The sequence below is a fragment of the Arachis stenosperma genome, chromosome 1 (assembly GCF_014773155.1).
Source record: "Arachis stenosperma cultivar V10309 chromosome 1, arast.V10309.gnm1.PFL2, whole genome shotgun sequence".
In the NCBI taxonomy this organism is placed as follows: Eukaryota; Viridiplantae; Streptophyta; class Magnoliopsida; order Fabales; family Fabaceae; genus Arachis; species Arachis stenosperma.
In genome coordinates, this window is record NC_080377.1 from 122148184 (window position 1) to 122162484 (window position 14301).

Genomic DNA, 14301 nt, shown 5'->3' on the forward strand with positions numbered 1-14301 from the left:
CAAAATGCCAAAATAAGTGATACACATGTATGTGAGCACATAATCAAGTAAATATCAATCACAAGTAAGTGGCATAAATTAAAACAATTTGGTATGACTAAGTTAGAAACATAAAGAAACATGTAAGCCAAAGAACATTCAAACACCAAATTCCAATGAAGCATAAAAGTCACAAGGTTGAGACAAGACTTGAAAAATTCATGCCTATGTGGCTTAAGGTAAGTTAGGCATGAATAAAATAAATCAAATTAGCCACATTGGTAGAAATAAATCTTTAACCTTGGGAGAGCATGCAAAAGAGGCTCTTTTTTAAAAGAATTTCAAGTTCGTGTTCAATTTGAAATTCACTTGAACTATTCAATGCATAGGAGTAATTTAGTATGAAAAAAAGGGCAAAGAATGTTAAAGGCATGACCACAACTTGCAAAGAAATATCTTGAGGCAATCAGAAATCATGTAGCAATAAGGTCTATTTTGACACAGAAATTCGTCAAATAGAACTTGTTTGCTCAAACAACAATGCAGTTTAATTGATCAACCAAATAGGACAACAACTAAATAGTGAATAACAAAACCCGAAGCTTCCAGCTTCCAACAACCAAACAGTGAAGCACTTAGCCGGATAATCAATCAATTGAGCTTAGCAATAGTTAAAACCAAAAGCAATTAAATACCAACTCAATCAATTAATTGAATCAAAGATGAATATTGAAAATAGATTAAGATAAATTCCGGCAGCATTTCAGCAGTAAATTTGCCTATTTCACAATTTCAATCAATCAATTCAAATTTCATATGAATTCTTTGACAGTTAAAAACAAAAAAATCAAATGAATTCATAAGAAGCAAGTAAATAAGCAAATTCCAGCAAGAAAACATGAGGATACAATTAAAACCAATCCAACCAGCAAGAAGCAGAGCAGCACTGAACAGAACAGCAATCAATGACCCATCATACAGCACCTAAAACAGTAAAATGAACAAAGGTAATGGATTCAAGAAGCATTCTATTCATTGAAGTCAATAACCATTACACTTGCAAGCAATAGGGGCACAGCAGTTTATCCATTAATTCAACAGAAAATCAATCAAGCCAAACTAATGATTTCAGCAACAGATTTATCAATAAACCATCTCAATTCAGCAACCATCATATATTCCAACACAAACAACAATAACTCAGCAGCATTTCCTTCTCATTGAATTAAGAATCATTTAACAAGCAAGCAATGAGGGGGAAAAATCAGCAGTAACCAACGAAGTATAGAGCAACAATAACAACTTAATGTGAAAAATTATTCAACACAAATGCACACACAATGCAATCACTATAAGCACAAGTAACTATTCGAAGGTATTTATGTCATTTCCAACAACATATTACACCATTGAAACTATGATAACATTAATGAATTCAAGGACTGAAGCCATAAACAATTAACTTTACAATCAGAAGTTCAGATCTTAACACCATAATCAAATTATTTACCCCAAAAATAGGCGCTATTGAGAAGGATTTGCAGCTGCGTTTGACACAATCACATCTATTTCCACACTTATGTAATGTTCAACAGCATATTCAATTTGATCCATCAAAATAAATCACATTCCAATCATAATTTCAGCCACACAACTCAATTAATTCAGTATAGAGTCAGAACTTTCAACAATTCCATCAAAATCAGAAAAACCAATATCAATTTCTGCTTCAAACACTCACAACAAAGCCCAAAACATTCACAGCCATAACCTGAATTCAATACTCCAATTGAAACACTAAAATATCATCAAACTTAATACAAATTTCACAATCTCAAACCAAGCTTATTTCTATCAATTAGTCTCATAACAACAAAACCAATTAAATTCACAGCAACAATCCAAACTCAATTCATCAATTATCCATACGAGAGCTTTTCAATAATTAACTCGGCATATTTCAATTTAATAAATTAAACTAAATCATTGTTCACAACAGCATCTAAATTCAATCACAGCTCAGAATAATCACAACAACTAACTAATTTCAAATGCATTTCAAGTCATTCATGTCAATTAAGAAATTCTTAACCATGGCGGTGCATGACTCACCGGCGACCGTGGCAGCAACGGCAACGTAACTTATTATAAGCACTTTATCCAATACAAATAGTTTCAGCAACATGCTTTAAGATAAAACAAATTGGTAGAACAAGGTAGAATCAGAAACAAGGTAGGGCTTACCAAAATAGTTGCGGTTTAACGGTTCAAAACGGAGCCAGAGCAACAGCAACAGTAACTCTAGCAGCTGCAGTGTAGTTCTTGTCAGATTTTAGAAACCAGAAGCAGAACTGGCTAGCCTCTCTCTCTCACCAGCGACAGCGGCTCTGACCAAACTAGCAACGGTGGCTCCGACCACACCGGCGGCGGCTCCTCCAATGACGGCAACGCGGGGCTTGACGATGACAAACCCTAGTAGCAGCGGTGGCAGGAGTGGCTTCGACAGCAGCATCCAAGGGCGGTGGTGACGCAGCAGAGGCTCTCTCCTCCACTGACGCTCGCACGGCTCTTCCTTCTTCCCTGAACGATGTCGACGAACAGAGGTGGCGGCTCCTTGGACGACAGCGGCGGCGCGACCAAGGACGAACGCGCAGCTTCGGCGGCGATGGTGGTTGCGACCTCGACGGCGAGATGACGCGGCAAAACCGGAATCAACGCGGGACGATGGCTTCTCTTCTCCTCCTGCATCGCGAGCTCTGTCTCTTCCCTTGTCAATGACGGCGGCGTATGAACAGCGGCCATGGCGCGGCGACTAGACGACGGCAGTAGCACGTCCTCTCTCTCTATCCTCCCTCTGCTCTATGTGCTCTCCCTTTCCTCCTCCCCACTCGGTTCTTCCCACTTCTCTCTTCCCTTTCTTCATTTCTTCTGTATGTGGGTGTATAGGCCTTGGGGGCGGTGGATGGTGAGTGGCTGTGAGGTTAGGATTTAATTTAGGGTAAAATAGGATTTTGTGTATGTATGAAATTGGGGATTTTGAGTTAATCAAGAATCTAATTGTATCTCTAAAATTATTCTAAAATATTATTTATTATATTAAAATATTAATTGATTTGAAATCAATTAATCTAATTAAAATTATAAGGTAATATAATTAATTTTTTTATTTATAAAATTATTTGTATTAAATTCTGAAATCTCAATTATTTAAATTAAATTATATAAAAAAATTTATTATTTTTTATTTGCTAAACTTTATAATTTAAATATAGAAAATAATTCGATAATTATAAAATCAGATAAAACCTTAAATTACTTTAAACTCAATTAATCAAAATTTGTTTTAATTATCTTTAATAAAATAATTTCAGAGATTAAATACTTAATGATAAATAAATCTAAATTAGCTCTTAATAAAATCTTCTAAAATTTCTAGGTCTTACAATTCTATAATACTTCTATTATTGAATTTTAATTTCAAATGACCAATTATAAAATTTGCACAAGAATATTAATTAATTTAACTTCAAATATTAAAAACTAATTTAATTACTTAATAGATTAGTTTATAAAATAAGAAGTTTAAATTAATAATAAGTTATAACTTTTTCATGATAAAAGTTACTTAAATTAAGCTATATAATTCTTTCTTATTTTTCAATTACAAAAATTACTCAAAATATTCAATTATAATAAAATTACTTAAGAATCTTAATTGATTTATAATGAAATCATCTCCGAATCTATTTAATTATTTCTAATAAAATAATTTCTAAAATTATAAAGTTTAAACTTAATAAAATAAAATCACAATTTATTTATATTTAGATTTTCAAAAATGCAGGATGTTACAAAATAAAATTATTTTGAAAAAAATATATACACAATTTTTTTTACTCTTAAAGTGTTTAACATTTTGAAAAAAAAAATTGTTATAAAATATATTTATATTTTGTGACAAATAATTAACTTGTTACAAATAATATTGAATTTTCTGACAAATTAATTTTTTATTACAAAACAATTGGAGTTTTTGAAACAAAAAATTGTTTTGTTACAAAACAATTAGAGTTTTTGAAACAAAAAACAAAATTTGTTACAAAATATTTTAAATTTTTGCACCTTGTTTTTTTTTTGTTACAAAATATTGTAATATTTTGTAACAAAACACCGTCTCGCTACAAAAACTAACATAATTTGTAACAAAATAAAAAAGGTTGTTACAAAATAGTATCATATTTTGCAACAACTTGTAATGTTGTTACAAAACATTATTCTTTTGTAACAATCACATATTATTATTACAAAATACTATTTTTTTGTAACAATTTTAAATTTGATACAAATTTTTTGTTACAAATGTTCCATTTTCTTGTAGTGACTACTTTATATCTTAGAGAAGTACAAACATATATTTAATTATAAATTTTATAGATTACTAATAATTAAGTTAACCCTTTTAGGTGTAACAGCATAAAAAAACAATAATAAATGACTTAAAAACATTTGCTATTAGACATAAATCAAAGAAACCTAAAATATAATTTAACGGGAAAAAATCAGACAGGGATCAAATAGTTAAAGATATTATTATACCTGACAAAATAAAACTTGAACTCTGATTAACATTCTGGGATACCTCAAATAAATTTTCAAAAATATAAGAAGAAATAGAAACATTGAAAACATATAAAATAAACAGATAGATTATTATAAACACAAAGATTAAGTACAAAAACATAAAGAGAACAATAAAAATTACCCATATAATCATTCAAAGTGAGGGTAGGCATCGAGGAATCAAGCACCTCTAGAGCATTACAAAATGAAGAAAAATTACAAACACTCACATAGATATAAAATCACTAAAAATTAGAGTAGAAAAGACTAAAAATATCATTAAAGTCAATTCAGTACTAACCACTTGCATTTCGACGTTGACTTTGCATTCGCTTTCTTTTTAAAGAATTTCGCCTATATTCTCTAGCACGAATAGAGTTATGAGACATCTGTGTTATTCGTACTAAAGAAAACAAGAGGTTGAAGAAGTTACTATAAGCCAAGAAGTATGCCTGATTCAGTCCCAAGAACACATGCACATCATTAAGTTCCTATTAAGTTACTATAAGGAACAATTGGAAAAAAAAAGGAACGGGGAAGGGAAAGGGATGGCTGGTGATGAGCGGATAATTTGTACGCTTTTTGGCATTGTTTTTAGTATGTTTTTAGTATATTTGGTTTAGTTTTTAGTATATTTTTATTAGTTTTTAGTTAAAATTCACTTTTCTGGACTTTACTATGATTTTGTGTATTTTTCTATGATTTTTAGGTATTTTCTGGCTGAAATTGAGGGACCTGAGCAAAAATCTGATTCAGAGACTGAAAAGGACTGCAGATGCTGTTGGATTCTGACCTCCCTGCACTCGAAGTGGATTTTCTGGAGCTACAGAAGCCCAATTGGCGCGCTCTCAACGGCGTTGGAAAGTAGACATCCTGGGCTTTCCAGCAATATATGATAGTCCATACTTTGCCCAAGATTTGATGGCCCAAACCGGCGTTCAAAGTCACCCTCAGAAATTCCCAGCGTTAAACGCTGGAACTGGCACCAAAATGGGAGTTAAACGCCCAAACTGGCATAAAAGCTGGCGTTTAACTCCAAGAAGAGTCTCTACACGAAAATGCTTCATTGCTCAGCCCAAGCACACACCAAGTGGGCCCGGAAGTGGATTTTTATGTCATTTACTCATCTTTGTAACCCCTAGGCTACTAGTTTTCTATAAGTAGGACCTTTTACTATTGTATTTTCATCTTCTGATCTTTGGAATCTTTTGTTCTTTAGATCTTTTGATCACTTTGGGAGGCTGGCCATTCGGCCATGCCTAGACCCTGTTTATGTATTATTTCAACGGTGGAGTTTTACACACCATAGATTAAGGTGTGGAGCTCTGCTGTACCTCGAGTATTAATGCAATTACTATTGTTCTTCTATTCAATTCCGCTTATTCTTTGTCCAAGATATCACTTGTTCTTCAACTTGATGAATGTGATGATCCGTGACACTCATCATCATTCTCACCTATGAACGTGTGACTGACAACCACCTCCGTTCTACCTTAGATTGGGTGAATATCTCTTGGATTCCTGATACACGATGCATGGTTGATCGCCTGACAACCGAGTGCTCGCCTGACAAACAAGCCAGCCATTCCGTGAGATCAGAGTCTTCGTGGTATAGGCAAGAACTGATGGCGGCATTCAAGAGAATCCGGAAGGTCTAAACCTTGTCTGTGGTATTCTGAGTAGGATTCATGATTGAATGACTGTGACGTGCTTCAAACTCCTGAAGGCGGGCGTTAGTGACAGACGCAAAAGAATCACTGGATTCTATTCCGCCTGATCGAGAACCGACAGATGGATAGCCGTGCCGTGACAGGGTGCGTTGAACATTTCCACTGAGAGGGGAGGTAGCCACTGACAACGGTGAAACCCTTGCATAAGCTTGCCATGGAAAGGAGTAAGAAGGATTGGATGAAGACAGTAGGAAAGCAGAGAGACGGAAGGGACCAAGCATCTTCATACGCTTATCTGAAATTCCTACCAATGAATTACATAAGTATCTCTATCCTTATCTTTATGTTTTATTTGTATATCACTATACCCATTTGAGTCTGCCTGCTAAGATTTACAAGGTGACCATAGCTTGCTTCATACCAACAATCTCCGTGGGACGACCCTTACTCGCGTAGGTTTATTACTTGACGACCCAGTGCACTTGCTGGTTAGTTGTGCGAAGTTGTGTTTATGCCATGGTATTGAACACCAAGTTTTTGGATTCATTACCGGGGATTATTTGAGTTGTGAAAAGTATTGATCACAATTTCGCGCACCAAGTTTTTGGCGCCGTTGCCGGGGATTGTTTCGTGTATGGACAACTGACGGTTCATCTTGTTGCTTAGATTAGGTATTTTTCAGAATTCTCAAGAATGAGTTCTAGAGTTTCATGATGATCTGTTGAAATATGGCTGGCTGAGAAGCCATGTCTAATCTTATTGGACCGAGGTTTCAACTGATCATCACAAGAGCTTATTGATCTCTATCAATCTTGTTATTGGAGCAATGATCTGCTAAGGCTTGGCTGGCCATTGGCCATGTCTAGTGTTTTGGACCGAAGCTTTCTTTGAAAGCTTGGCTGGCTGTGAAGCCATGTCTAATTCCTGGACCGGAGTCTTAGACTAGCATTGCAATGATTCCTGGAATCCAAACTAAGAATTCTGAAACCTTCATTTTCTATTTTCATATAATTTTCGAAAAATCCAAAAAAATTTCAAAAATCATAAAAAACCAAAAAAGATTTTATGTTTCTTGTTTGAGTCTAGTGTCTAATTTTAAGTTTGGTGTCTTGCAATGCATTGTTTATTTGATCTTGGTTCTATTTTCAAGTCAATAGTACAGGGAACTGAAGATTCAGAACATGCAGCAGAGGAATTACACAGAAAAAGCTAGGCGTTCAAAACGCCCAGTGAAGAAGGACAGACTGGCGTTTAAACGCCAGCCAGGGTGCCTGGTTGGGCGTTTAACGCCCAAAAAGGTAGTGCATTGGGCGTTAAACGCCAGAATGTGCACCATTCTGGGCGTTTAACGCCAGGATGGCACAAGGGGGAGAATTTTGTTTTCAAATCAATTTTTTTTCAAGTTTTCAAAGTTGTTCAAAATCAAATCTTTTTCAAATCATATCTTTTCAATCAAATGTTTTCAAAATCAATTTCTTTCCTTTTTCAAAGATACTTGCTATCAATTAATGATTTGATTCAACATTTCAAGTATGTTGCCTTTTCTGTTGAGAAAGGTTTAATGTTTGAATCATATCTTTTCTTGTTAGGCAAGTCATTAATTTTTAAAATCAAATCTTTTTTAAAAATTGTTTTCAAATCATATCTTCTCAATCACATATTTTTTAAAACCAATCATATCTTCTTAACCTCATTTTTTTTCAAAATAGTTTTCAATCAAATCTTTTTTACTTCTAATTTCAAAATCTTTTTCAAAAATCACTTGATTTCTTTTCCACTCTTATTTTCGAAAACTAATTAATGTTTTTTTTTCAAAATGTTTTCAAATTCTTTTACTTGATTTTCGAAAATTTCTTCCTCTCTTCTCACATCCTTCTATTTATGGACTAACACTATTCCTCAATGCACAATTCGAACTCCATCTTTCTTGATAAGTTCGAATTTTCTACCTCTGTCTTCTATTATTCTGTTCCTCTGACACCTCAAGGAATCTCTATACTGTGACATAGAGGATTCCATATTTTCTTGTTCTCTTCTCTTTCATATGAGCAGGAACAAAGACAAAGGCATTCTTGTTGAAGCTGATCCTGAACCTGAAAGGACCTTGAAGCGAAAGCTAAGAGAAGCTAAAGCACAACTCTCTGTAGAGGACCTAACAGAAATCTTCAAAGAAGAAGACATGGCAGCCGAAAACAACAACAATGCAAACAATGCAAGGAAGGTGCTGGGTGACTTTACTGCACCTACTCCCGACTTCTATGGGAGAAGCATCTCTATCCCTGCCATTGGAGCAAACAACTTTGAGCTTAAGCCTCAATTAGTTTCTCTAATGCAACAATTGCAAGTTCCATGGACTTCCATTGGAAGATCCTCATCAGTTCTTAGCTGAATTCTTGCAAATCTGTGACACTGTCAAGACTAATGGGGTTGACCCTGAGGTCTACAGACTTATGCTATTCCCTTTTGCTGTAAGAGACAGAGCTAGGACATGGTGGACTCACAACCTAAGGAAAGCCTGGACTCATGGGAAAAGCTAGTCAATGCCTTCTTGGCAAAGTTCTTTCCACCTCAAAAATTGAGTAAGCTTAGAGTGGAAGTCCAAACCTTCAGAAAAAGGATGGAGAATCCCTCTATGAAGCTTGGGAAAGATACAAACAATTGATCAGAAAATGTCCTTCTGACATGCTTCTGAATGGAGCATCATAGGTATTTTCTATGATGGTCTCTCTGAACTATCCAAGATGTCTTTGGATAGCTCTGCTGGAGGATCTCTTCATCTGAAGATAAGCTTAGAGTGGAAGTCCAAACCTTCAGAAAAAAGGATGGAGAATCCCTCTATGAAGCTTGGGAAAGATACAAAACAATTGATCAGAAAATGTCCTTCTGACATGCTTTTGAATGGAGCATCATAGGTATTTTCTATGATGGTCTCTCTCTGAACTATCCAAGATGTCTTGGATAGCTCTGCTGGAGGATCTCTTCATCTGAAGAAGACGCCTACAGAAGCTCAAGAGCTGATGAAATGTTGCAAATAACCAATTCATGTACACTTCTGAAAGGAATCCTGTGAACAAGTGACTAATCAGAAGAAAGGAGTTCTTGAGATTGATACTCTGAATGCCATTTTGGCTCAGAACAAGATATTGACTCAACAAGCTAATTGATTTCTCAAAGTCTGTCTGGAATGCAAAATGCACCAAGCAGTACTAAGGATGCTTCATCTGAAGAAGAAGCCTATGATCCTGAGAACCCTTCAATGGAAGAGGTGAATTACCTAGGAGAACCCTATGGAAACACCTATAATTCTTCATGGAGAAATCATCCAAATTTCTCATGGAAGGATCAACAGAGACCTCAACAAGGTTTCAACAACAATAATGGTGGAAGAAACAGGTTTAGCAATGGCAAGCCTTTCCATCATCTTCTCAGCAACAGACAGAGAATTCTAAGCAGAACCCTCTGACTTAGCAACTATGGTCTCTGATCTAATCAAAACCACTCAAAGTTTCATGACTGAAACAAGGTCCTCCATTAGGAATTTGAGGCACAAGTGGGACAGCTGAGCAAGAAAAATTACTGAACTCCCTCCTAGTACTCTCCAAGCAATACAGAAGAAAATCCAAAAGGAGAGTGCAAGGCCATCAACATGGCCGAATTTGGAGAGGAAGGAGAGGAAGTGAACGCCACTGAGGAAGACCTCAATGGACGTCCACTGGCCTCCATTGAGTTCCCCAATGAGGAACCATGGGAATCTGAGGCTCAAAATGAGACCATAGAGATTCCATTGGACTTACTTCTGCCTTTCATGAGCTCTGATGAGTATTCCTCCTCTGAAGAGGATGAGTATGTCACTGAAGAGCAAGTTGCTAAATACCTTGGAGCAATCATGAAGCTAAATAACAAGCTATTTGGAAATGAGACTTGGGAGGATAAACCCCCTTTGCTCACCAAAGAATTGGATGACTTGTCTAGGCAGAAATTACCTCAAAAGAGGCAGGACCCTGGGAAGTTCTCCATACCTTGTACCATAGGCACCATGACCTTCAACAAGGCTCTGTGTGACTTAGGGTCAAGTGTAAACCTCATGCCTCTCTCTGTAATGGAGAAACTAGGGATCTTTGAGGTGCAAGCTGCAAGAATCTCATTAGAGATGGCAGACAACTCAAGAAAACAAGCTCATGGACTTGTAGAGGATGTTTGGTGAAGATTGAAGACCATTACATCCTGCTGATTTCATAGTCCTAGAGACTGGGAAGTGCATGGATGAATCCATCATCCTTGGCAGACCCTTCCTAGCCACAGCAAAGGCTGTGATTGATGTTGATAGAGGTGAACTGATCATTCAAGTGAATGAAGAATCCTTTGTGTTTAAGGCTCAAGGATATCCCTCTGTCACTATGGAGAAGAAGCATGAAGAGCTTCTCTCAAATCAGAGTCAAGCAGAGCCCCCACAGTCAAACTCTAAGTTTGGTGTTGGGAGGCCACAACCAAACTCTAAGTTTGGTTGAACCCCCACATTCAAACTCTAAGTTTGGTGTTGGGAGGTTCCAACATTGCTCTGAGAAAATGTGAGGCTCCATGAGAGCCCTCTGTCAAGCTACTGACATTAAAGAAGCGCTTGTTGGGAGGCAACCCAATGTTATATTTTATATTTTTCTTTGTTATTCTATTTTATTTTGTAGGTTGATGATGAGAAGTCACAAAATCAATTTGAAAAAGCAAAAACAGAATGAAAAACAGGAAGAAAAATAGCACCCTGGAGGAAGAACCTACTGGTTAAACGCCAGTAAGGTTAGCAGATGGGCGTTTAACGCCCAGTCTGGCACCATTCTGGGCGTTTAACGCCAGAAAGGGGCACCAGACTGGCGTTAAACGCCAGGAAAGGGCAAGAATCTGGCGTTAAACGCCAGAAATGGGCACCAGCCCGGCGTTTAACGCCAGAATCGGCTCAAAACGTGATTTTGCATGCCATTTGGTGCAGAGATGACTTTTCCTTGACACCTCAGGATCTGTGGACCCCACAGGATCCCCACTAACCCCACCACTCTCTCTCTTCTTCCCCATTCACCAATCACCTCAATACCTCTTCCCCAAAAACCCTTCACCTAAATCCCATCTTCTCTTCACCACTCACATCCATCCTCACAAAACCCACCTACCTCACCCTTCAAATTCAAACCACTTTCCCTCCCAAACCCACCCATACATGACCGAACTATGAGCCCCCCTCTCCTATATAAACCCTTCTTCACCCCTTCATTTTCACACAACCTAAACACCACTTCTCACCCTCTTTGGCCGAACACAAAAGCCATTCCCTTCTTCCTCATTTCTTCTTCTTCTACTCTCTTCTTTCTTCTTTTGCTTGAGGACGAGCAAACCTTTTAAGTTTGGTGTGGTAAAAGCATTGCTTTTTGTGTTTCCATAACCATTTATGGTATCCAAGGTCGGAGAAACCTCTAGAAAGAGGAAAGGGAAGGCAAAAGCTTCCACCTCCGAGTCATGGAAGATGGAAAGATTCATCTCAAGGGTGCATCAAGACCACTTCTATGAAGTTGTGGCCTTGAAGAAGGTGATCCCCGAGGTCCCTTTTTCACTCAAAAAGGGTGAATATCCGGAGATCCGACATGAGATCCGAAGAAGAGGTTGGGAAGTTCTTACCAACCCCATTCAACAAGTCGGAATCTTAATGGTTCAAGAGTTCTATGCCAATGCATGGATCACCAAGAACCATGATCAAAGTGTGAACCCGGATCCAAAGAATTATCTTACTATGGTTCGGGGGAAATACTTGGATTTTAGTCCGGAAAGTGTAAGGTTGGCATTCAATTTGCCCATGATGCAAGGAGATGAACATCCTTACACTAGAAGGGTCAACTTTGATCAAAGGTTGGACCAAGTCCTCACTGACATTTGTGAAGAGGGCGCCCAATGGAAGAGAGATTCAAGAGGAAAGCCGGTTCAATTGAGAAGGCATGACCTCAAACCCGTGGCTAGAGGATGGTTGGAGTTTATCCAACGCTCAATCATTCCCACTAGCAATCGGTCCGAAGTTACTCTAGACCGGGCCATCATGATTCATAGCATCATGATTGGAGAAGAAGTGGAATTTCATGAGGTTATAGCCCAAGAGCTTTATAAGGTGGCGGACAAGTCCTCTACCTTGGCAAGGTTAGCCTTTCCTCATCTCATTTGTCACCTCTGTTATTCAGTTGGAGTTGACATAGAGGGAGACACCCCCATTGATGAGGATAAGCCCATCACTAAGAAAAGGATGGAGCAAACAAGAGACTCCTCTCATCATGAGATCCCTGAGATGCCTCAAGGGATGCACTTTCCTCCACAAAACTATTGGGAGCAACTGAACACCTCCCTAGGAGAATTGAGTTCCAACATGGGACAACTAAGGGTGGAGCACCAAGAACATTCCATCCTCCTCCATGAAATTAGAGAAGATCAAAGAATCATGAGAGAGGAGCAACAAAGACAAGGAAGAGACATTGAGGAGCTCAAGCACTCCATAGGATCTTCAAGAAGAAGAACAAGCCGCCATCACTAAGGTGGACCCGTTCTTTAATTTCCTTGTTCCTTATTTTTCTGTTTTTCGAATTTTAGTACTTATGTTTATCCATGTTTGTGTCTTATGATCATTAGTGTCTTAAGTGTCTATGCCTTAAAGTTATGAATGTCCTATGAATCCATCACCTTTCTTGAATAAAAAAATGTTCTTAATTGAAAAAGAAAAAGAATTGCATGAATTTTGAATTTTATAACAGTTTAATTATTTTGATGTGGTGGCAACACTTTTGTTTTCTGAATGCATGCTTAAACAGTGCATATGTCTTTTGAATTTGTGATTCATGAATGTTGGCTCTTGAAAGAATGATGAAAAAGGAGACATGTTACTGAGGATCTAAAAAAATCATCAAAATGATTCTTGAAGCAAGAAAAAGCAGTGAATACAAAAAAAAAAGAGAAAAAAGAGACGAAAAAAAGAAAAAAGAAAAAGAGAAAGAAAAAGAAAAGAAAAAGAAAGAAATAAAGTTGTGATCCAAGGCAAAAAGAGTGTGCTTAAGAACCCTGGACACCTCTAATTGGGGACTCTAGCAAAGCTGAGTCACAATCTGAAAAGGTTCACCCAATTATGTGTCTGTGGCATGTATGTATCCGGTGGTAATACTGGAAGACAGAGTGCTTTGGGCCACGGCCAAGACTCAATAAGTAGCTGTGTTCAAGAATCATCATACTTAACTAGGAGAATCAATAATACTATCTGGATTCTGAGTTCCTAAAGAAGCCAATCATTCTGAATTTCAAAGGATAGAGTGAGATGCCAAAACTGTTCAGAGGCAAAAAGCTAAAAGCCCCGCTCATCTAATTAATACTGATCTTCATAGATGTTTTTGGAGTTCATTGCATATTCTCTTCTTTTTATCTTGTTTGATTTTTCAGTTGCTTGGGGACAAGCAACAATTTAAGTTTGGTGTTGTGATGAGCGGATAATTTGTACGCTTTTTGGCATTGTTTTTAGTATGTTTTTAGTATATTTGGTTTAGTTTTTAGTATATTTTTATTAGTTTTTAGTTAAAATTCACTTTTCTGGACTTTACTATGAGTTTGTGTGTTTTTCTGTGATTTTAGGTATTTTCTGGCTGAAATTGAGGGACCTGAGCAAAAATCTGATTCAGAGACTGAAAAGGACTGCAGATACTGTTGGATTCTGACCTCCCTGCACTCGAAGTGGATTTTCTAGAGCTACAGAAGCCCAATTGGCGCGCTCTCAACGGCGTTGGAAAGTAGACATCTTGGGCTTTCCAGCAATATATGATAGTCCATACTTTGCCCAAGATTTGATGGCCCAAACCGGTGTTCAAAGTCACCCTCAGAATTCCCAGCGTTAAACGCTGGAACTGGCACCAAAATGGGAGTTAAACGCCCAAACTGGCATAAAAGCTGGCGTTTAACTCCAAGAAGAGTCTCTACACGAAAATGCTTCATTGCTCAGCCCAAGCACACACCAAGTGGGCCCGGA